Source organism: Bombina bombina, chromosome 3, assembly GCF_027579735.1.
Source record: "Bombina bombina isolate aBomBom1 chromosome 3, aBomBom1.pri, whole genome shotgun sequence".
Lineage (NCBI taxonomy): Eukaryota > Metazoa > Chordata > Amphibia > Anura > Bombinatoridae > Bombina > Bombina bombina.
The window spans coordinates 415513637-415538874 of NC_069501.1; the positions used below are offsets into that span (position 1 = coordinate 415513637).

Consider the following 25238-nt stretch of genomic DNA (forward strand, 5'->3'; position numbering starts at 1 on the left):
GTCAAACGTCCATGTTCTAGTCCTACCTGGGTCCACAATGGAACCGAAAAATAGTTGTGTAATGGAATGGTCCGACCAAACACATGTATGTATGTTTGCCTTGCGTAATGTGGGCTGCATTATTTGGCTAGTGAAGATATAATCAATTTTCGTGTAGCATTTGTGTGCTGAGGAATAGTATGTAGTGTCCGCTGTGTCCCCGTATAGTGTAACCCAGCTATCTTGTAGCCCATGCGGTGAAAGTAAGTCGTCAATTTTTGTAGCTATCGCTTTTTGTCTTGATTTTTTCTTTGATCTATTCCCTGTCGTAATCTTCCTCAACGTTGCCAGATCTATATTGAAATCTCCTGCTAATATTATTCTCGATCTAGACCAGTTGGTTAGTAAGTTAGATATATGTCTAAAAAATGGTTCCTGCTGCTCATTTGGCGCATAGATATTGCAAAGTACTATTTCTGTACCCTGTATGTTGCCCCTTACCAAGATATATCGACCTTCTTTGTCTTTCACTGTGTCCCTATGTTCAAAATTTAAAGATGAGTGAATCAAAATAGATACTCCCTACTCTCCCTACTCTGTCAGAAGTAGCATGGAAGTGTTGTGTATATTCTCTGGACCAGTACTTAGGTATCTGTGTATTCAAAAAGTGGGTCTCCTGTAAAAACAAAATATTGGCTTTAAGCCTCTTGTATTGTGTCAGTGCAGTCTTCCTCTGTATATCTGAGTTGAGATCTCTCACATTGTGAGATATCAAACTAACTCCAGGAAAGTCTCGAGATGTAGTCATAATAATGTATCACCCCAATCATACAACCAGTCATGACTCATAAGCTCTTCCTTTCTACCTGATTGCTTTAGTATATCACAATTCTTACCATCCTGTAAGACCCCAACAACAAACTCCTGATCTCTATCTCTAGTGAAACTCTGGGTGTGGTTATTACCTTGCGTGAAGCGAGACTGGCATAGTTCAATACATTTAAATAGCATAAATAACTCTGATTTTCCCTGTAGAGCGGAACAGAAAAAACAACAAAAAATACATAACATGAAGTGTATATTAAGCATTAACATAACGTGTAGGAGATGATACTACGTATCTCATAACATTATCTCAGTTTTCTATAGGTGGTATAGTATACCAGATAAGATTTAGCCCATACTTGTGACCTTTATGTTAACAGTCTCATACCCTTGGCTATCATAATTTGTCTATGTAACATGCAGCCTCCACGACACTGCCGAGGCAATGTCTAGGAGGAAGTCTTACCAGTCTCTCCTATTCGATATATCTTTAGGCAGTTATAGTCCAAAGGTGAGATCAGGGTCTAAATCTCTTGTTATTAACTTTTGTCCAAGTGGATTTCTTGTTTGTTTGCATTGGTGCTTGTGTCCCCGTTTTCTCCTGGGGTCAGGATCAGGTGGGATGTCCGGTGTTTCTATACCAAAGCTTCTGCAAACCTCAGGTATCTCATGGGTTGTCCTAATCGTGGTCACCTTGCCATCCTTGAGTATGTTAAGGGCAAAAGGAAAGCCCCAGCGGTAGGGAATTTGATGTTTTCTGAGCAGTGATGTTAATGGCCTTAATCTCCCCCGTCGCTGTAGTGTTCTCACGCACAGGTCTTGGAAAAACTGTACTACATTCCCTTGGTATTTGAACGTGGGATTCTTGCGAGATGCGTTTAAGATTTTTTCCTTATCAATAAATTTGAGGAATTTGATGATCACATCTCTTGGTGGCATATCTCTTTGTGGCCTAGCCCGAAGTGCTCTGTGGGCTCTCTCAATTTGATAGTCCGTGTCGTCTGTAGCCATTGTAATAGCTTTAAAGAGACCCTGTAGATAAGGGAGAAGGTCTGGTGCATTGATGGATTCTGGTATGCCCTTTATTCGTAAGTTCGATCTTCTGTTGCGATTTTCAACATCTATGCCATCTTATCCTGAAGATCAGCTATTTGTTGTTGCTGGAAGGCAACCGTTTGCGACATAACACAGACATTCTCTTCTAAATCTCCTCTATCATTCTCCAAAGCGTCTACCCTGTTTCCAATTTCTAGTATATCATTTTTAATGTCTGATAAACTGCTGGTTACTGTGGCGTGGAGACCATCAATTTTGTCCCACAATTTCTCAAAGTTTGTTGCAATGTCTTGCTTCGAAACTAACAGGGTTAAATCAGCCTTAGTTGCAGGTGTCTGGGCATCTAGGGATTTACAATGCTCAGAGTCCATATCAGAGTCACCCTCTGTCTCCATAGTTGTAGTTTCTATTTGTTTGCTAGGTATATTGGATCTCAGGAATGTGTCCATGGAGGTTATTTTACTACTTTTCTCAGGTTTCTGAACTCTTCTGGAAGACATCTTAAGTTTAAAAGTAGCTGCTGTCTACCTAGATCTCTGCACAGTCCTGTGGTTAACGATAATATGTATAAAGTGCTTTGTTTTTTTATCTCAGCAGTCTTCAGTATAAGTGTTACCTTTACCGGGTGTAAGATGGGACAAATACTCTGAGAGTATGTGAAATTAAAGCTTGATGTGTGTCTCTATAGTCCTGTGGGTTTATAATATTACCAGCTTTGCAAGAGGGATCTGCTATTCTAAGTATACAATCCTCCAGAGACTTGCTTAAATTGACCACATTCAATATAACTACCGCTTGGGGTATCAGGCGTTCATGTATTTTTTCATATTAGGCTAAGACCTGTATTGCATAGTCACAGCAGTAGCAGCCATGTGCGTTTTTAGATGTAGTGCATCTTGCTTGTATTGCGCCGCTGCCTTTATAGCTCTCTATCTGTTATTCCTTAATTTCCCCACAACTGAGTTACTATCACCAGTGCCAAACAGTGTCAATTCTACTGCCACCTATGCTTCAATAATGCTCACCCTTCAGCATACATCAGCTACAAGTCCATCTGTATTCCTCTCAGTTGCTGCGTGGCGCAACCAAAATGGCGCCCGCTGCATTTGCTCCCAACTCCTTTTAGGCTCAAAAGTTGCTGCATGTAGTTGGGGTGACCGGAGCTTTCAGAAAACCAGCCAGGACATTTCCCTGTCGCTTAGTCTGGAATGGGCTTGCCTTTTGTCGTTCCACCTCAGGGCATTAACCACCTTTTTAGTGTATCATACTCCGGAGCTCCGATCTCACACAACCATTGCTGTGCGCTGCTTGGCTCCGCCCCCCATTTGCACCATTTTTAAGGGTACATTATGGTACCATTGCACTGAGGTCCAATCTAGTCACCAAAGGTACATGTTTGCCTTTGAAAGGTACAATCTGTAAGGGGAACTAATTTGTACACATGTTAAAGGGTACAGCGGGTGTACCTTTGAGGGTACTGCCCCAGTGACAAGCTGTTGTACCCCTAAAAGTACAATTTTTGCACATTTTTTCTGACAGTGCATGTTCTTGGTACATCTCCAGGACCTACTAGAAATTATGGTATACAGGCGGTTTGTAAAATATATCCTTGCACTCAGGACCACATGCAGCCTTCAGTGGCATTTGTCATTATTCTGAAATGGACAATATTATATTTTATATCCTTTATTTTTTTCCCTAATATACATCTTACCCCAAAATATGTACATATTTAAATAAGCTCTATTCTAACAGAGCAGTTTTGTTTTTACAATTTTGTTTTTACAAACTCTCTTATAACACATTATTTAGTGACTATTTAAGCTAGGAAAAGTTTTTATGGAGCAATTAAAAAAAAAAAAACTGCTTTCATTTTAAAATATTATGTACCTTTGTAGCAAGATAATAGTCAAAATTAAGTACATTTCCGTTTTGAACAGAAGCATTTAATCAATAAACGGATTCAGTAATAGCTTTTACTGCACACATAGCACAGACTGCATATGCTCAATATGTTCATATAATCAATTGAACTGCATTCAAAACTGTACCAGCTCCCAAGCGGTGGTGTCTATCCCATCATTCCATGGTGCAAATTAAAAAAGACCACTACATGCTCTCTAAGTGGGAATGTGACTGGACAGAGCATAGGTGCATACAGTCTCTGTGTTCCTATAATACAATAGATCTACCTACATAGTACATTAACAGAAAAAAGGTGTTTTGCGGTATTGGTACCAGAGAGAATGTTCATTTAGTAGATTGTGATAGATTGTGTCAAGATTTTTTGTATTCCATAAGCTTTTAAGAGCTCACAGGTCACTTTATCAGATTTAGATAATAGCTGAAGAAGACCCCTGTGAGGTCTTGAAAGCTTATGAAATAAAAAAAATAAACAAACTTGATTTTGTTGGTCCATCAAAAGGTATCACAATCTACTAAAAGGTACACAGTACATTGTAATAGATTTGCTGTTGATCCAATATTCAGTTTAAAAGGCCATAGTAGGCACTAGCTGCCTATCACTGGCACTGAATAAATGGGTTTTAAGAGATTGCTTTAGCTGATCTGAGAGAATCATGTCCAGACGCGGTAAAGGCGGGAAGGGTCTGGGTAAAGGAGGCACCAAGAGGCACCATAAAGTGTTTCGCGATAACATCCAGGGCATCACTAAGCCGGCTATCCGGCGCTTGGCACGTAGGGGAGGTGTCAAGCGAATCTCCGGCCTCATCTATAAGGAGACCCGCGGAGTGCTCAAGGTCTTCCTGGAAAATGTCATCCGATAAACCGTCACCTACAACGAGCATGCCAAGAGGAAGACCGTGACCGCTATGGATGTGGTGTATGCTCTGAAATGCCAGGGCCGCACTCTCTACGGCTTCCGGGGTTAAACACATTCTTTTCAAAACCTGCAGACTGTGAGCTCTCCGGAGCAGGGCCCTCTTCCTCCTGTACTAGATTTGTTCAGTTTGTTATGTTTTGTATTTTATCACACTTCTCATTGTATACCCCTATCTTTGTACCCAAATAAATAAAAGATAATAATAATAATAATAATTGTATAGGGGTAAGAGTGAGAGGAAAAGTCCCTAGATATTGCAGACAGACACTTCATAAGGGGCTGCAGCACTCCCCTCACTAGAAATGATTAAGAGACTTGCAGGTGCTCCACAACAGGCTAACTCCTGATACACTAAACAGAGCCACACACATTAAAGCTCTGTATCCCTGGGGTGAATGGATCAGCGCTCTGTGAATGGAGACAGCTGCTTTGATTCTCTCTTAGTTATACAGCCGCAGTCGTTAATTAGTAATAAAACTGACAGGAGGCAAAGGTAGACGGTTGAGGGGGGTGAAGCATTCTGCAGATCTGCTCCCTGCATGCATCCTGGCACTGAATAGGTTAATTATTACCAATCCAATAAAGGGGCTATCACAATTACTAAACAATACCACGCAATCTCTTTAACCCTGTAGCTTCAGTGCCAGAGGTTATAAAACAAAATGTCCCCTGCTGCTTCCTCAAATTAAAACGTTTGATTTATCTTTTCTTTCACCCTCCCAATCTAAAAATAGGAAGATGTTCAAGAATGTTCAGTTATCAATAAAAATAAATAATAAAACAAATACAAACATTGTTTATTACAGTAAAGGTTCAACTAAATGTGGAACTACATTGTTTTTTGTGCTGGGACTTTTTAAACTGTAAAACTGAATGGAAGTCAGAATGAAACAATCATGATTCAGCTATTGAGTGCAATAAAACAAAACAAAAGAAGTTCTAAATTACTTCTAGTGTCAAAAATCATCTTTTAGGGTGCTTGGGCACTTACCGTAAGCTGCGCTAGACAGACTGTGCTAAAGCCCAATACTTCACATTCCTATGTTCTTCACTTAGAAGAAATTATTCTTTTTAATATATATATATATATATATATATATATATATATATATTAAAATATATCTATACCTGTAGATAGATAGATGGATAGACAAATAGATAGATAGATAGATAGATAGATAGATAGACCAATCTAATATATTCTTCTGAGTGAAGAACATAAGAATTTGATGTATTTCTTTTAAAAAAACATTAAAACATAAAAATGTATTTAAAATAATGTTGCAAAGGTATTTGACTGGGAAGGGCTCACAGTGTGAGTTTTGCTTTTTAATTTATAACATAAACAAAAACACAGGCAGAAAAGCTTGTGACTTACAAATATTAAGTAAAAAAATTGGATTTCAGAATAAGGTTTGGTTTTGGAATTCTGGATTTGGGGGTTTGTACCTATATATATATATATATATATATATATATATATATATATATATATATATATATATATATATATATATATATATATATATATACATACATACATACATATACACACATATACACACACACTTACCGGCCACTTTATTAGGTTCACCTGTTCAATTGCTTGGTAACACAAATTGCTAATCAGCCAATCACGTGGCAGCAACTGAATGCATTTAGGCATTTAGACGTGTTGAAGACGACTTGCTGAAGTTGAAACAGAGAATCAGAATGGGGAAGAAAGGGGATTTAAGTGACTTTGAACATGAAATGGGTGCCAGACAGGCTAGTCTAAGTATTTAAAAAACTGCCGATCTACTGGGATTTTGATGCACAACCATCTCTAGGGTTTACAGAGAATGGTCCAAAAAAGAGAAAATATCCAGTGAGCGGCAGTTGTGTGGACAAAAATGCCTTGTTGATGTCAGAGGAGACTGGGCAGACTGGTTCGAGATGATAGAAAGGCAACAGTAACTCAAATAACCACTCATTACAACCTAGGTATGCAGAATACCATGTCTGAATGCACAACACGTCGAACTTTGAAGCAGATGGGCTACAGCAGCAGAAGACCACAACGGGTGCCACTGGGGACACCCAGAGCCCTGAATAGTGAGATAAATAGCTCTCAAGCTACAATTTGTCTTTCTAAACTTGTTTGAGGTACATCACACAACTGACAATACGTCCTAGATACTCTCGTCAGAGCAGAGGGTTTTAGTTCATCCGGCCACGGGCCCTATATGTTAATTTCAGACTAAAATTCAATTTATGTAGTAAAGTTCTCTGTAGTGAGGCATACATTTTTTACAATAACAGAATATGGTAAAGACAGTTTAAAACTATTTAGAAATTACTAAGAATATCTAATGTAGTAGTTACACTTTAAAAGAAAAGCCATCTCAAGTGGTGAAGACAGTAACGTTATGCTACCACACACATTTTACACAGCTAAGGATATACCGATCATAATAATTAGCACAATTTATTCTTTAAAGGGACATCAAACCAAAAATGTTTCTTTCGTGATTCAGATAGAGCATGCAATTTTGAACAACTTTCCAATTTACTTATATTATCAAATTTGCTTCATTATCTTGGTATCCTTTGTTGAAGGAACAATAATGCATTACTGGGAACTAGCTGAACACATCTGGTGAACCAATGAAAATAGGCATTTATGTGCAGCCACCAATCAGCAGCTATCTCCCAGTAATGCATTGCTGAGCCTTCTTAGGTATTCAACAAAGAATACCAAGAGAATGAAACAAATTAGATAAAACAACTAAATTTGAAATCACATGTTCTGTCTAAATCATGAAATAATTTTTTTGTGTCTCATGTCCTTTTAACTAAAAGTAACATTTCCATTACTTATTGATTGTATGTATATAATGCTGATTGCTGGAAGATGCATCCTAGTAATTTTACTATAAGGTACATCTTGTAAATAGATATCTCTGTTGTTTCAATACCATCAAGATAATTTTGCAACCAACTTTCTAATATAAATTGCATTAAAAGTTGCTTTCCTTCTGCCACAAAAGAAGAAAGAAATGATAAAATATTATCCAGATGATATCTCACCCCCAACACGTCTCCACAATATATTTCTAGCAGCATCTTAAAAATGCTGGAGAGAGTGGGGTAGTACAGACTCACTGCACTCTTGTAAGACCATTCTGGGAACTCATTTCAAAATGTATCCAAGATACTTTAGGGAAACAAATATAACTAGACCCTTCCCTTATACTGATAAATAAACCTCCGCCTTTTCAATGCATGTACAGAAAGCAACTGTTCCAGTATATGCTTAACAGTGCTAAAAGATTAATTACTAGATTCTGGAAGAAGACTCAAGTACCAGATTATGCTCAGTGGATACGTGACATAGAATATGTAATGTCCCTGAAGAAAATCTATTATAGGTTTGCAGGTTTGATCATTTTCTCAATATAACCTTTCTGTATGAGCAAAGATTACTTAAAGGGACAGTCTACTCCAGAATTGTTATTGTTTAAAAAGATAGATAATCCTTTTATTACCCATTCCCTTATTTTGCATAAACAACACAGTTATAATAATATACTTTTAACCTCTGTGATTACCTTGTACCTTAGCATCTGCAGACTGTCCCCTTATTTCAGTTAATTTGACAGACTTGCATTTTAACCACTCAATGCCTTCTCATAAGTAACTCCACAGGAGTGAGCACAATGTTATCTATATGGCACACCTGAACTAGTGCTGTCTAGCTGTGAAAAGATGTTAAAATGCACTGAGATAAGAGGCAGCCTTCAAGGGATTAGAAAATAGCATATGATCTTACCTAGGTTTCGGTTTTAATAAAGAATACCAAGAGAACACAGCAAATTTAAAGGGACAATCAACACCAGAATTTTTGTTGTTTTAAAAGATAGATAATCCCTTAATTACCAATTACCCAGTTTTGCACAACCAACACAGTTATAATTATACACGTTTTACTTCTGTAATTACCTTGTATCTAAGCCTCAGCAAACTGCCCCTTTATTTCAGTTCTTTTGACAGACTTGCATTTTAGCCAATCAGAGCTGTCTCCATGGTAAATTCATGTGCATGAGCTCCATGTTATCTATATGAAACACGTGAACTAATGCCCTCTAGTGGTGAAAAACTATCAAAATGCATTTAGATTAGAGGCGGCCTTCAAGGTCTAAGAAATTAGCATATAAACCTCCTAGGTTTAGCTTTCAACTAAGAATACCAAGAAAACAAAGCAAAATTGGTGATAAAAGTAAATTGGAAAGTTGTTTAAAATGACATGCCCTATTTGAAACATGAAAGTTTTTTTGGGACTTGACTGTCCCTTTAATGATAAAAGTCAAATGGAAAGTTGCATGTCCTATCTGAACAATGAAAGATTAATTTTGACTAGACTGTCCCTTTAACCAGTGAGTTTAGACCTGTATATGATTGTATGAAAATGTTGTTTGGTCTAGTTGCCTGTTTACCTTAAAGAAACAGTAAACACATTTTTATATAAGATGTTTAGTTATGCGTAATGAAACAACTTTGCAATACATTTTCATTGTTTATTTTACCCCATTTTCGTGTAATTTAGCTTTGATCAAACTGAGCAATTTCTAATTCTCAGAACTTAAAATGCTCCCTGCTGACTTCTTAAGACTAACCCTGCTACATCCCTTCCCCTAAATGGCTTATCAGATAACAACTGCAAGACAATGCATTGTATACTAACTATATTACAGTGATTAGCCTTGACGTCTGCGGACTAAAGCCCAGATTGCCTTCTCCAAAAAAATTGGGTGTAGTTTGGCTTTTGAAAAATATTTGTAGTAAAAAGGATGTTAATTTGTTTTAAATATGTTTAGACTTGGCTGATATGTTATCATATAGTAACACAACAAAAATGTCTTGTAATTACAAGGTGTTTACTGTCCCTTTAAATGGACATGAAACCCAAAAATGTATTTCATGATTTAGAAAGAACATGCAATTTTAAACAACTTTCCAATTTGCTTCTATTATCTAATTTGCTTCATTCTCTTGATATTATTAGTTGAAAGCATAAGCTGCTGATTGGTGGCTGCACATAGCTGCCTCATGTGATTTGCTCACCCATGTGCATTACTATTTCTTTAACAAATTATATCTAAAGAATGAAGCAAATTAGATAATAGAAGTAAATTTGAATGTTGCTTTAAATGGCATTCTCTATCTGATTTATGAAAGAAAAATGTTGGGTTTCATGTCCCTTTAAACTTCACTTATTTTATAATTATTCCATGATGATGGTTACAACAAACTTTCAATGAATTTACCTTTTTATCTATTTGCTTCGGAGCCTGTATTGTTGCAATTGTTAGTTTTTGCAAAGACGATTCAAAAAAGAATATTTTAATCTAAAAATGTTGCTTACCATTTTTATTTTTTACTCCATGAATGGCACTACGGGCAACTCCCAGTACCCATGTCAGAGACTTGAGAGCATCTGATTGGTATGTACAAAGCACCCGCTAATCTGCAAACAAAGCACATAAATAAAGCCTACAAGCGTGCACCCAAGGCAATATAAGGAAAATCCTTTGACATGTGCTTCAATAACAAGCTATGAAGAAAGTGGCACAGCTTGCAATAGGCTGTAGTAACCACCTCCTCTTTAAAGGGACAGAAAGGTCAAAAACAAAGTGTGCATGAGTACATTTCAGTTTTAAATAGATAGCATTTTTACAATGTACTTCCATCTTCTAAGAGTTATTACATGGACCAGTATTCAAACACTACACCTTCTCAGAGAGTCAGCAGTAGGTTACATGACACAAATTAAGCATTTATCGGCACAATACACAGCACTGCCAGCTCTCTGAGCTTGATAATGGTGCACGTGCCCTGTGCACTGAAAAAAGAATTAGGCACAGGTGGCCGACTGCTTTGAGAAATGCAAGTTTTTTTTTAAAAAAAAGTGCAAATTACTTTGTTTAAAGGGACAGTAAAGCCAAAATTATGATTTAGACAGAACGTGCATTTTTTAAAAAAAAACTTTCCAATTTACTTCATTAAAGGGACAGTAAAGTCATAATTAGACATTAATGATTTAGACAGAGCATACAATTTTAAACAACTTTCCAATTTACTTCTATTATATTCTATTATTTAATTTGCTTCATTCTCTTGTTATCCTTTGCTGAAAGGTTTATCTAGGTAAGCTCAAGAGCACTCAAAGAACCTAGGTTCTAGCTGCTGATTGGTGGCTGCATTTATATACTGATTGTCATTGGCTCCCCCATGTGTTTAGTTAGAAACCAGTAGTGCTTTGCTGCTCCTTTAACAAATGATACCAAGAGAATGAAGCAAATTTGATCATAGAAGTAAATTGGAAAATTGTTTAAAATGGTATGTTCTACCTAAATCATGAAAGAACATTTCTGTGTTTCATGTTCCATTAATTCAGATAGAGTATGTGTAAACAATTTTCCAATTTACTTCTATTATCAATTTTGCTTCATTCTCTTAGTATCCTTTCTTGAAGGAGCAGCAATGCACTACTGTGAGCTAGAGGAACACATTGGTAAGCCAATCACAAGAGGCATAAATGTGCAGCCACCAATCAGCAGCTAGCTCCCAGATCCTGAACCTACCTAGGTATTCTTTTGAACAAAGGATACCAAGAGCACAAAGCAAATTAGATAACAGAAGTAAAATGGAAAGTTGTTTAAAATTGTAAGTTGTATCTAAATCATGTCAGAAAAATGTTGGGTTTTATGTCCTTTTTAAACTTTCAGGTTTCAGATAGAACATGCAACTTTAAGAGACATTTTAATTCACTTCTGTTATTAACTTTACTTTGTTCTCTTGGCATCCTCTGTTAAAAACATACCTAGGTAGGCTCAGCAGCAGCAATGCAATACTGGGTGCTACATGGTGATTTGTGGCTACATACATATGCTCGGAATATTAGCAGCACTCAACTATTTTATTTGTCTAGTGTTAACCCCGCTGCAGGGTAAATATATACAAGCAATAGTAAGACTATCACATCTTCTAGCACACTGTTTCTCAACCGCGGTCCTCAAGTACCCCCAACAGGCCAGGTTTTCATTATAGATGAACCAGTGCACAGGTGAAATAATCAGATGGGTGATAGCAGGTTAGTAACCATGGTTATTGGTCAGCTGATTACTTCACCTGTGCACTGGTTCAGCTATCATGAAAACCTGACCTGTTGGGGGTACTTGAGGACCGCGGTTGAGAAATAAAGTTCTAACACGCTGGAACATTTCCTTTTTGCCCTCAGTTTACGCCGGGGTTAGGTTCCAGAAGGAATGGTTGTAAACCGAAACAGTTGTAAATTGAAACCCAGTTTATAAAGTAAGTCAATGGGAAGTGAGAGAGTTAGGTTCCAGGCCCCTCTCAAAATTGTCATAAGTAACACCTAATACATTATTTTTAAAACTTTGAAATGAAGACTTTAAATGCTAAACAGCATTATAAACCAAATAAAATAAACACACAACACAGAATATATAATTAAACTAAGTTAAATGAACAAAAACATTTGCTAAACAGCGTTATAAACCTAATAAAATCACACAACACAGACTTCACTTGCATTTTTCTGCAAACAGTTCTTTCTATGCATTCCAAACTGGACTGATTTATAGACAGGAAGATCTTGTTCCTTTGAAATCTGCTTGATAGCTCAGATCTGATTAAACTGATTAATTTCAGCTTGCTTGGCTTTGCTGCAACACAAGCGGACAGCTCCACCTACTGGCTATTTTAATAAATGCACTGCTTCTCAATGCTTTTCAATAGCAGTCACATGACTGGAAAAAAGGTTGTTATTCTGAAACGGTGTAAATTGAACCATTGTAAACCGAGGGCCACCTGTATATATATATATATATATATATATATATATATATATATATATATATAAGGTGAGATCACTAAATTGTAATATTGCACACACTCAATAATGTAACAAGACAACAAGAAAGCAAGGGAATGCAATTAATGGGACAGATAAGTCAAAATTAAACTTAAATCAACTGGATAGAGAATTACATTTTATATAAATTTCCGGCTTACTTCTATCAGCAATGTATCTTAGTTCTCTTGGTATCATTTATTAACAAGTAATCATAGGTGAGCTTAGGAGCGTGCACTTGTCTTTAGCCATCTGGCATCAGTGTTTGCAACATTGTATTGTAGTGTAACACAATATTGCAAATACTGCTGCCATAGACTGCTAAAGACACATGCAAAAAGCAAATTGTATAATAAACGTAGATCGGATAGTTGTTTAAAAATTGCATGCTCTGTCTAAATCATGAATGTTTAATTTTGACTTTACTGTCCCTTTAAAGACAGCAGCAGTATTAGGTGCTACCAATGACTCAATATTGTTACTGACTTGTTCTGAGCTTAGAGTTACGCCAAGTGAATACGAAGAAAAAGGCTGGGTGTAAGGTTTATAACTCCATTCTTAGTGAATGTTTTCTTACAACAGGAAAATAATAACATATCTAACTTTTTTTTTAGACTTCCTCTTTAGTTTAATGAAACATCAAATGACATTGTACTCAAGCCATTTTGTTGTATGCACGGCAGGGCAGCAATTAAATTTGTTTACATATTTTTGCATAAAAATGAAAGCAGCTTAGATCCATTTTGAAATTAGAGGGATATGCATGTGTTTATGCAACTGATACTTAAAGGGCCATAATACCCAAATGTTTAAACACTTGAAAGTGATGCAGCATAGCTGTAAAAAGCTGACTAGAAAATATCTCCTGAACATCTCTATGTAAAAAAGAAAGATATTTTACCTCAAAAGTTCCTCAGTAGCCACCTCCCATTGTAAAGGATTTCTAAGCAGCATTTTAGTATGTATGTCCCGGGACATCTGAAGGGATGAGCATCGTGCACTCTCATATTATTTCACCAATCAGGTAAAGGAAGCTTACTATGAAATCTCATGAGAGTTAAGTCAAATCTCATGAGATCACTGTAAGAGTTCATGACCTCAGCACTGCTGATGCTGATTGGCTGCTGTTCATTTCTTCATTTTTTTTTTTATTTCTACCTGCAGCTGGGAGCAGGTGAAATATAACTTTTTACACAGAACTAACTCTGCTGAGCTGAGGAGATTGTGAAGTAAAATATCTTCCTTTTTTACATAGAGATGCTCAGGTGATATTTTCCTGTCAGCTTTTTACAGTCATACTGCATCAGTTTCAAGTGATTTAGCATATGAGTATTATGTCCCTTTAAAGGGATATCAAACCCCAAAAAAATCTATTGTGATTCAGACCAAACATTCAATTTTAAAAAAAAGATTCCAATTTGCTTGTATTATCAAATTTGCTTTGTTCCCATGGTATTCTGTGTTGAAGAAGAGAAACCTAGGTAGACATCAGAGCACTACATGGCAGGAAATATTGCCGCCACCTAGTGCTCTTGTAAAACGATAACATTCTTGCAAAACTGCTGCCTAATAGTGCTCCAGAAATGGGCCGACTTCTAAGCTTATGCCCCAGCTTTTCAACAAAAGATATCTAGAGAATGAAGAAAATTGAAAGAAGTAAATTAAAAAGTTGTTTGCATGCTCTGAATCCTGAAAGAAAAAATGTGGGTTTCATCTCCCTTTAAGTGTCTATTGCTCTCTTGCTACAAATGATAATCCTACAACTCTATTTGTGACGACGGACAGGCCTCCCTCCACAAGCAAAAATACAAAATGGAATTTTGCTAATGATAGTAGAATATATTTCTCATAAATAAAAAATGCATTTTGAAATGCCTTATTTTATGTGAAACAAAGAAAATATTAAATACAATGTCCCTTTAATGGTTAAATGTCCCATAAAAAGGGGCGCAATTAAGCAAATTACAGTTCAATAATGATCTAACTGCATATACAACAAAACATATTGTGCCACACACACAGCTTGTTTCTATACTTTGTTACTAGCAGCTACAGCGTATTGTAGAAAATTTTTTTTTTTTAAAAAAATCTTCAGGCAAAAAAGCAGTTAAACAACATAACGTCCATACCTATTTGTGCAATGTAGACACCTCAGGCTGCAGAGGGTTAATCTTCAAGTATGGGAACATGCTTGGGGAAGTCATTTCTGGTTTTAAATGGACAGTGGTGTTTGCCAGAATAAGGTTAACTCTGTCACATCTAAAACAGCAACTTCCATAAAAAGCAATAAGGTACTGATCAGACTGCATATTCTCAAGCTACCATTTACAAAAAGCTTTTGGGGTTATATGATGCACCTGTTGCTAAATTTGGCTTGCAATGGATAGCAATTGTACAGTGTGCTTTAGAACACATCAAATATTCAGTGTTTTATTTTTAACCTTAAAAACCATGGATCTCAGAAGCCACATTTGGCACACCGGAAGACCAACTGACTAGATGAATTGTAACAAGCTGTGTTTGCCTTCAGTAATGGTACTGAGCTATGTTTGAGTATGACACATTACTGTTGTGTATCTACATTAGAGATATCAGCTAATGTGTTTTTAAACCACACACAAGGTTAGCACTGTTGAATTAATGTTTATGATTGTGTATATAGCTTATATTTATAGTGTGGTGTGTGTAGTATGTGGTGTGTGTGTAGTATCTGTGTCGTGTGTATCTGTGTAGTGTGTCTGTGTGTGGTATCTGTGTATAGTGTGTGGTATCTGTGTATAGTGTGTGGTGTCTGTGTATAGTGTGTGGTGTCTATGTATAGTGTGTGTAGTCTCTGCAGTATGTGGTGTCTGTGTATAGTGTGTGTGTAGTGTTTGGTGTCTGTGTGTAGATGTATGTGAAGTGTGTAGTGTCTGTGTATAGTGTGTGTGTGTGGGTAGTGTATGTGTAGTGTGTGTGTGTAGTTTACCAATTGAAGTGGTTCTAAATCATATAAACTGTGGATGCAAAAAAAGGTAAATCTGAAGATGCAGAGCAATACTGGCGATAAACCTCATAATCAGCATCATATTCCTGCCTTTATATTTTCAAATTCATCGTCTTCCTACGTTGTCTCTCTCTACCTGTCCTAGGCAGAGCCTTGAAAATGTAAAAATGGGACTACTTTGCAAATTCAAGGTACTTGGCCCTCTTAATATCTAGAGGTGCCCCTAGCTCTCCTAGATTCACAATTACTACATACACCACACACATATACAAATATAATTATACACCCACTGCACATGTTATTTAATTGAACAGTATTATCTTTGAAGCAAATTAGATCTCACTTTTAGCTTTGTGCAGTGTCCTAAACTAGCACTGCAATACAGAACTAACCATATACCCTTATTTAAAAGTAGGGGTGTTCAGTTATTGAAGTTTACATTCCTTATCTATTTTTTCTAAAAAAAAATTGTAATAGCACATTTATATTTATCCTATCTGAAAGGGATTTAATATAGCACTGTCTTGCATAACTTGCATGTGTGCATTTGAAGCACTTTAGAATAAAATGGTGTAAGACAGATGAATAAATGTATATAGACAAACAGGAAAAGTCTAACATGAAACAGCTATAAATTCACCAATACATTTATTCTTTTTTTTTTTAATTTTATTTTTTTAAAGTTCCAATATATTTTGCTGCAGTAGATATAGGTAGAGAACATACATATGATTGATTGACAGATAGATGGATGATAGACACATTACAAGTAAGCTTATATTGTAACAAACACTCATATACATATATACAATTACACACACATGCAGACAATACATCTGTGCCTTTAAAAGCAATAGTAGCTTACCTTTGCTCTGTTTACACTGAGCTGCTGTAGGTCTGCGAATGGTTGTGAGAAGAATCTCACTCTGCAGCCTGCTCTTCCTGTGTAACAGCCTGTCAGGTACCCCTAGGCTTGCTCTGCCTTAGACCTCATAGACGATGCAGGGACACAGATAGCTGGCAGCTGCCCTGTATGAGCAACCCACAGAATCCCTGCCTCCCAGGCTCTCTCTGCTTCCAAGCCCTTGATGTGTCACTGTAGCTCCTCCCTATTAAAATCTTCAATGACATGCCAGGCAACTGCCTATCGTCGGAGCACAGGGTTTGGGCAGCAAAAAGGGATGTGCCAGGGTCAAAGGGAGGGGAAATAACACACAGTTACAACCAGCATTTAACGTTATACATATCCGTTTATTCGTACAGTATAATTGTGATTATAAATGTGAATTAAACCTATAGCAACTAAAGTGTAAACAATCAATATGTTGTATCTTGTTATAGATGTGCTGAAATCTTTTTTTTATTTATCAGACATTCCCTATCTCACTATTTCCAGTCTAAAAAGTCAGCATATGCTGTGACCCACTAGTCTGACAACCCTGCAAATCACTGATCCTCCAATACTTTTTTTTTGTATTGAGTTTGCAGTTCTATGCAAGCTTTGGATAGATTCCTCCTCTAGGTGTGAGGTAGGGATCTGTTAAAGGGACATTCCAGGAAAAAGGAGCATTTCAATGTACAATAAAACCATTTTTGCAAAACACTTATTACAAATTGCTTCTAGTAAAAACTATCACTGGTTCTGTGAGAACTTTTATTGTGCACTGGTATGTGGTGCATATCTAGGTATTGTTTGTGCACTAGCATTTTAAACAGCATGCCTGCTCAGGAAGCAAGTGGTGGAGTGTATTATGTAACTGAGTCATTGCATGGGCTCTCTTACCAAACAGCCTGTTTAAAATGCTGATGCATATCTACATATGTTCCACATACCGTGCACAGTAACAATTCTCACTTAAACAGTATTTATTAGAGGCATAACAATGATATCAGAAACATATCCAACTGGAGGACAATAGATTTAACTGTAATAGAATATATCCGGTAAACATAAAATAAAAAAAATAATAGGAGTAGAGCCCAGATACAATAACAAAATGTAATAAATTTATTTTGTATTTTGCAGGTAACAGGAAGTGCACAGAGCATTAAAGGGAAATTAAAGTCAAAATTAAACTTTCATGATTCAGATAGAGCAAGCAATTAAAAAAAAACAACTTTTCAATTTACTTCTATTATATATATATATATATATATATATAGTTTGTTTTTTGGTATCCTTTGTTGAAAAGCATCTCTAGGTTGGCTCAGGAACAGCAAGGAACGTTTTTGAGAAAGCTGCTATATATATATATATATATATATATATATATATATATATATATATATATATATATGCATCTTGTCATTGGTTCACCCAAAGTGTTCAGCTAGCTCCCAGTAGTGCATTGCTGCAAAAAAATACCAAAAATGAAGAAAATGTGATGATAGAAGTAAATTGGAAAGTTGTTTAACATAGTATGCTCTATGTTAATCATGAAAGAAAATGTCTGGATTTCATAAGCACCTGATTGCTTACTGGCTTTTAAAGGGACACTGTACCCAAACTTTTTCTTTTGTAATTCAGAAAGAGCATGCAATTTTAAGCAACTTTCCAATTAACTCCTATTATCAATTTTTCTTCGTTCTCTTGCTATCATTATTTGAAAAAGAAGGCATCTAAGCTTTTTTTGGTTTCAGTACTCTGGACAGCACTTTTTTATTGGTGGATGAATTTATCCACCAATCAGCAAGGACAACCCAGGTTGTTCACCAAAAATGGGCCGGCATCTAAACTTACATTCTTGCATTTCAAATAAAGATACCAAGAGAATGAAGAAAATTTGATAATAGAAGTAAATTAGAAAGTTGCTTAAAATTTCATGCTCAATGTGAATCATGAAAGAAAAATTTTGGTTACAGTGTCCCTTTAAGCAGAACTCAAACTGCTTTGTTGGAGGACAGCACCATATTGTTATATTGTTTATAAAAACAACATAAATTGTAAGTACAGAAACAACTGTAAAAAAATAAAATAAAACAAACACAAAAAAACAGAAGAAAAAAAAAAATACCCAAAAAACAAAGCTAATACATTTTAAAATTAATTAGAACCAGCAAAGAAAATTTGTTTCCCTTTAAGAAATATTTTTAAGTTTAAACTTTATTATCTTTTTTGTATAAACTTCTTGGTCTAACATTTGATATTGTAGATTCATTCCACAAGCCTAAATCAGGGTCAAACACAGATAAATGATAGATTGTTATACTGGTATTTCATTCCTTATAATGTAGCAGTAACTTCTTAAAGGAACGTAAAAATACCTATTTAAATGAATAATAATTTAAAGTGAAGGTAAAGTTAACTCGCTATGAAACTGTAATAATATTCTTTTGCCCAAAATGAATATGAGTTTCATTCATATTTTTTTTTATTTATTATCATTCTAAAGTAAGTTATTGCTGTTTTTACTCACTGTTTCTTTGCCGGCAAATTCAACCCATTTTTTTTTTTTCACAGGTTGGTCACGTTTTTTTAAGAGCCTATTGAAAATCTGGCTGTTAGGTGGCCGTCAATCGACGTCATCCGCCTCCCAGAGCATGTGCACATGCAATAAGATTTATTGCTTCAGCTCTAAATACAAGCGCGCTCCCGTTTCGCGCATGCCTAGTAGTGTTATTATGGATTTCCAATAGTAGGTAATAAGAAAGAATAACGCATGTGCATCGGAAAAACGAGTAGAGGATTATCGCATGCGTAGTAGGGAGAGAATCGCTGATTCGCGCATGCGCGGTTGATCAGAGGATCCTGAACGCGCTTTGAAAACACGTATAGAGCGGGTGGGACCGCTCTATACGTCACTCAATAGAAAATAAGGAAATAGCGGTTGGGAGGAGTAAAGATCGCAATGGTAGGGAATTATAAATATGTTTTATTTCATAAGTATTGAAAAATTTGGTGAAAAAAACTTAGCGATTAGCTTATTTAGGTCTTGAATGATTAATTTGTGTCTTCAAATTGTTTCAACTTTACCTTTACTTTAAAATGGCATGGAAATGTAAAGGGACAGTCTACTCCAGAATCTTTATTGTTTAAAAGGATAGATAATTCCTTTATTACCTATTCCCCAGTTCTGCATAACCAAGGGACACTCAAGTCAAAATAAACTGTTATGATTCAGAAAGCGCTTGCAGTTTTAAGACACTTTCCAATTTACTTCCATTATCAAATTTTGCACAGTCTTTTTATATTCACACTTTTTTGAGAACAAGCTTCTACTGAGCATGTGCACAAACTCACAGGGTATACGTATACTAATCTGTGATTGGCTGATGTCTGTCACATGATACAGGGGGCCAGAAAATTGGAGAAAAATACATTTGCCAGAAAAAAAAATCTACTGCTTATTTGAAATTCAGAGTAGGTGTTAAATCATTGTCTTTTTATCATGTACTTGTTAAATGTGCTATTCTACTGCATTGGGTACCTCTTTGATTCCCTTGTATCTAAGCCTCTACTGACTGCTTCCTTATTTCAGTTCTTTTGACAGACATGCATTTTAGCCAATCAGTGCTGACTCATAAATAACTCTACAGGTGTGAGCACAACATTATATTTATGGCATACATGAACTAGCGCTGTCTAACTCTCAAAAACTGTCAGAATGTACTAAGATAAGAGGCGGCCTTCAGGGGTTTAGAAATTAGAATATAAGCCTACCTAGGTTTAGCTTTCAGCAAAGAATACCAAGAGAACAAAGCAAATGTGATGATAAAAGTAAATTGGAAAAATGCGTGCCCTGTCTGAATTATCAAAGTTTCATTTTGACTAAACTGTCCCTTTAAGGTTAAAAAAATGTTAACTGCACAGAAATGCAAAAATATTGAATTGCATTTTAACTGCACTTGTTAAGCATTTTAAATGATACATTCATTTGTAAACACTTTATTTTTTAAATTTATTAATTTATTTAGTTGATACATAGGTGTGTAACTGCATAATGGGCTCCATGTACTAAAGCGTCAATTTGCTCACCGACAGCGTGTCTGATCTACTCACTAGAACTCGCAGTTAGCGAGACGATGGCCGCTAGCCATATGTACTAAAAAACAGCTAAAAATTTGTCTCGTCTAATCCTCATCAAACACAGCCGAATGATTAATACATCTGACTCCTCACTAGTAGCGAATGTACTATTATGTTCTTAGAACTTGTCAGTCATGTTTGTCCCACATGACTGCAAAGTGTCAGAGACGTCACATTTTTCACGGGAAGTTATTTCTGCACTATATAAAGTGGTATATTACAGTTAGCCAACAATCAACAAATTCTTACCCAAGGGCTGAAACCAAAAAGGCTCATAAGCTTACATTGCTTCTTTTTCAAATAAAGATATAATGATAAAGAATATTAATTGTTAATAAGATGAAATAATAAATTTGATTAAAGGGACAGTCAACCCAAAAATTACTGTAACTTATTTAGATTAGTTAATTAACGATCTTTACAGTAAACTGTAGCCCAATTTTCATCTAAATAAACTTTGGCAGAAAATACACTTACTAGATCTCATCTGGCCATTTTGAAATGGCCGCCTGACCCCTCCTTCTCTGACGTCTCCCAAAAGCTCCCACTAGTACAGGATCCTTTCCTTTCGTCCCTGTGCGCTCCTGTGTCTCCCTTCATTCTATTCAGTGAGACACCCGCTGTTACACGCACAGGGCATCACTGAGATCAGACCCACATCACATTGCCGCCTGCCCGGCACTCACTGCCTCTCATCTGGATCCTAATTGCTTTCTGTGAATGGGGGGTGTGGGGTACAGTACACGTCGGTTGGATTTGCACAGATGTTTGGATATTGCACTTTCACTGAATATAGCCAAATGCTGCTGCTCGTGTCCCATATACATTATTAGTTTGCACAGACCCACATCACATCGCCGCCTGCCCGGCACTCACTGCCTCTAATCTGGAAGTAGGTGTTTCAGTATCATGCTGTTGATCATTCCGTCACTCTTTTTCTCTATCTAGTACTCTTTTCTTATCAGTTTCCTATGCATTCCCTTTAGCATATAAATTAGGCATATGCATTTGTTGACTCGTTTCAGAAACTAATAATGTATATGGGACACGAGCAGCAGCATTTGGCTATATTCGGTGAAAGTGCAATATCCAAACATCTGTGCAAATCCAACCGACGTGTACTGTACCCCCCGACCCCCATTCACAGAAAGCAATTAGGATCCAGATGAGAGGCAGTGAGTGCCGGGCAGGCGGCAATGTGATGTGGGTCTGATCTCAGTGATGCCCTGTGCGTGTAACAGCGGGTGTCTCACTGAACTGAATGAAGGGAGACACAGGAGAGCACAGGGACGAAAGGAAAGGATCCTGTACTAGTGGGAGCTTTTGGGAGACTTCAGAGAAGGAGGGGTCAGGCGGCCATTTCAAAACGGCCAGATGAAATCTAGTAAGTGTATTTTCTGCCAAAGTTTATTTAGATGAAAATTGGGCTACAGTTTACTGTAACGATCGTTAATTAACTAATCTAAATAAGTTACAGTAATTTTTGGGTTGACTGTCCCTTTAAGTTTCATTGCTCTATCTGAATCACAAAATAAAAATTTTGAGTTTTGTTTCACTATAAATGTCAATTTTATAGACAATTACATGTTCTTTCTCAATCAGGAAATAGAAGATAATTGTTTATTATCCCTTTAACTTTTTTTTTTGCCATGCTTACTAACATTCACCTAGATTACGAGTTTTGCGTTCCTGTTTTAACGTTGAAAAAAATGGTAATTTCAACGTTAAAACAGCAACGCAGTCATTACAAGTCTTGTCGTTATAGCTGTACTGCAAGCCTTTTAGCCTGTAACGCAACGACAGTCCCGCACTCGTAAAAATTATGTTTTTTCATGGGACCTCCATAGCGTTGCCATTACGAGTTTTGCTGTGAGGCTAAAAAGCTTGCGTTATACCCTATAACGACAAGTTCCGTACCGCCACCTGAGAGCAGTAGTTAGGAGTTTTACACAACAAAACTGTTACACAAAACTCATAACTAAACTGTTACAAAGTACACTAACACCCATAAATTACCTATTAACCCCTAAACCGAGGCCCTTCCGCATCGCAAACACTATATTAAAGTTATTAACCCCTAATCTGCCGATCCCGACATCGCCACCACTAATAACATTTATTAACCCCTATTCCGCCGCTCCCCGACATCATCACCACTATAATAAAGTTATTAACCCCTAAACCACCGCCCTCCCGCATCGCAAACCCTATTTAAATATTATTAACCCCTAATCTGCCGTCCGCCCACATCGCCCCCACTATACTAAAGTTATTAACTCCTACACCACCGCCACTATAATAAACTTATTAATCCCTAAACCACAAGCCCCCACAATGAAATATACTAAATTAAACTATTAACCCCTAAACCGAAAGCCCCCCACATCGCAATAAACTAATTTAAACTAGTAACCCCTAAACCTAACGCCCCCTAACTTTATATTAAAATACAATTTCCCTATCTTAAATTAAAACTTACCTGTCAAATTAAAAAAACTAAGTTTAATCTAACAATTAAACTAATATAACTATTAAACTATGAAACTACCAATTAAAGAAAACTAAAATACACATTAAAAAAATCCTAACACTATTATAAAAAATACAAAGTATCTAATTACAAAAATAAAAAATAGTAAATTACAAAAACTAACAAACACTAAATAATTAAAAATAACAAACGAAATTATCAAAAATAAAAAAGAATTACACCTAATCTAATAGCCCTATAAAAATAAAAAGCCCACCCAAAATAAAAAAAAACCCTAGCCTACAATAAACTACCAATAGCCCTTAAAAGGGCCTTTTGTAGGGCATTGCCCTAAGTTAAACAGCTCTTTTACCTGTAAAAAAAAATACAAAGACCCCCCCAACAGTAAAACCCACCACCCAACCAACCCCCCCAAAATAAAAAAAACCTAACTCTAACAAAAACCTAAGCTACCCATTGCCCTGAAAAGGGCATTTGTATGGGCATTGCCCTTAAAAGGGCATTTAGCTCTTTTGCATTGCCCTGAAAAGGGCATTTAGCTCTTTTAAGAAAAGCCCAAACCCTAAACTCAAAAAAATAAAACACCCGAAAAAGTTTAAAAAATCCTAACACTAACCCCCAAAGATCCACTTATAGTTTCTGAAGTCCGGACATCCAGGCGGCGAGAAGTCTTCATCCAGGCGGTGAGGTCTTCATCCATCCAGGCAGCATCTTCTATCTTCATCCAGGCGACATCTTCTATCTTCATCCCGGCGGCGTCTTCTATCTTCATCCCATCGGCGTGGAGGGGGTCCATCCTGAAGACATCCGGCGCGGAGCATCCACTTCATACGGTCGCCGGCGTATACTGAATCTTCAATGCAAGGAAGCCTTTTCAAATTGGCGTCCCTTGCATTCCTATTGGCTGATTTGATTTTGGAAATTCAAATCAGCCAATAGGATGAGAGCTACTGAAATCCTATTGCCTGTTCAAAACAGTCAATAGCATGAGAGCTACTGAAATTCTATTGGCTGATTTGAACCCTAATCTGACGCTCCAGATATCGCCACCACCGAAAGAAATCTATTAACCCCTAATCTGCCGCTCCCGATATAGCCGCCACTATACTAAAGTTATTAACCCCTATTCCCCTGCACCCCAACATCGCCCACACTATAATAAATCTATTAACCCCTATTCCGCCGCTCCTCAACATCGCCGCCACTAAATAAAGTTATTAACCCCTAAACCTCTGGCCTCCCACATCACTACCACTAAATAAACCTATTTACCCCTTAACCACCAGCCCCCCACATCGCAACAACCTAGATTAAACTATATTAACCCCTAAACCTAACCGTAACCCTAACCATAACCCTAACCGCAACACCCCCTAACTTTAACATAATTAAAATAGAGCTAAATTAAACTTACAATTATTGTATTGTATTAAATACAAACTTACCTGTGAAATAAAACCTAAGCTAGCTGCAATATAACTAATAGTTATATTGTAGCTAGCTTAGGTTTTATTTTAATTTCACAGGTACGTTTGTATTTATTTTAACTAGGTAGACTAGTTAGTAAATAGTTATTAACTATTTACTAACTACCTAGTTAAAATTAATACAAACTTGCCTGTGAAATAAAACCTAAGCTGCCATACACTAAAACCTAACATTACAAAAAATAAAAAACACTAAAATTACAAAAAATAAAAAAAACCTACCATTATAAAAAATAACAAATGAAATTATCCAAAACAATAAAAATTATTCCTATTCTAATACCCTTTAAAAAAATAAAAAAACACCCCAAAATAAAAAACCCTAATCTATAATAAACTATCAAGGGCCCGTAAAAGGGCCTTTTGTGGCTCCTTAAAAGGGCCTTTTGTAGGGCATTGCCCTAAATAAATCAGCTCTTTTACTACAAAAGAAAAACAAACACCCCCTAACAGTATACAAACCCCCACCCCCCAAACCCACAAAATAAAAAAAAAGTAAAACCCCTCTTTAGGTATCTTACAGTTGCTAAAGTCCCGCTTGCAGTGGCAGCTGGTGACTTTTGAAGATGGGGGAGCACTAGCCCCGCCCCTCAGATGGCTCCGCCCATTTTATATATACTGGGTACAAGAG

General features: G+C 36.5%; 1 protein-coding gene and 1 pseudogene across 1 annotated transcript in view; one reads left to right on the top strand and one right to left on the bottom strand.

Moving 5' to 3' along the window:
- Window positions 1-16580, bottom strand: part of CDK18 (cyclin dependent kinase 18) — a 455832-nt gene extending 439252 nt beyond the window's left edge. The window contains exon 1 of the mRNA XM_053706616.1: window positions 16469-16580. The gene's annotated coding sequence lies outside the window, so the exon portion shown is untranslated. The remainder of the gene's footprint in view (window positions 1-16468) is intronic.
- LOC128653376 (histone H4-like) lies at window positions 4440-4751 on the top strand (annotated as a pseudogene).
- Window positions 16581-25238: the final 8658 nt, after the last annotated feature.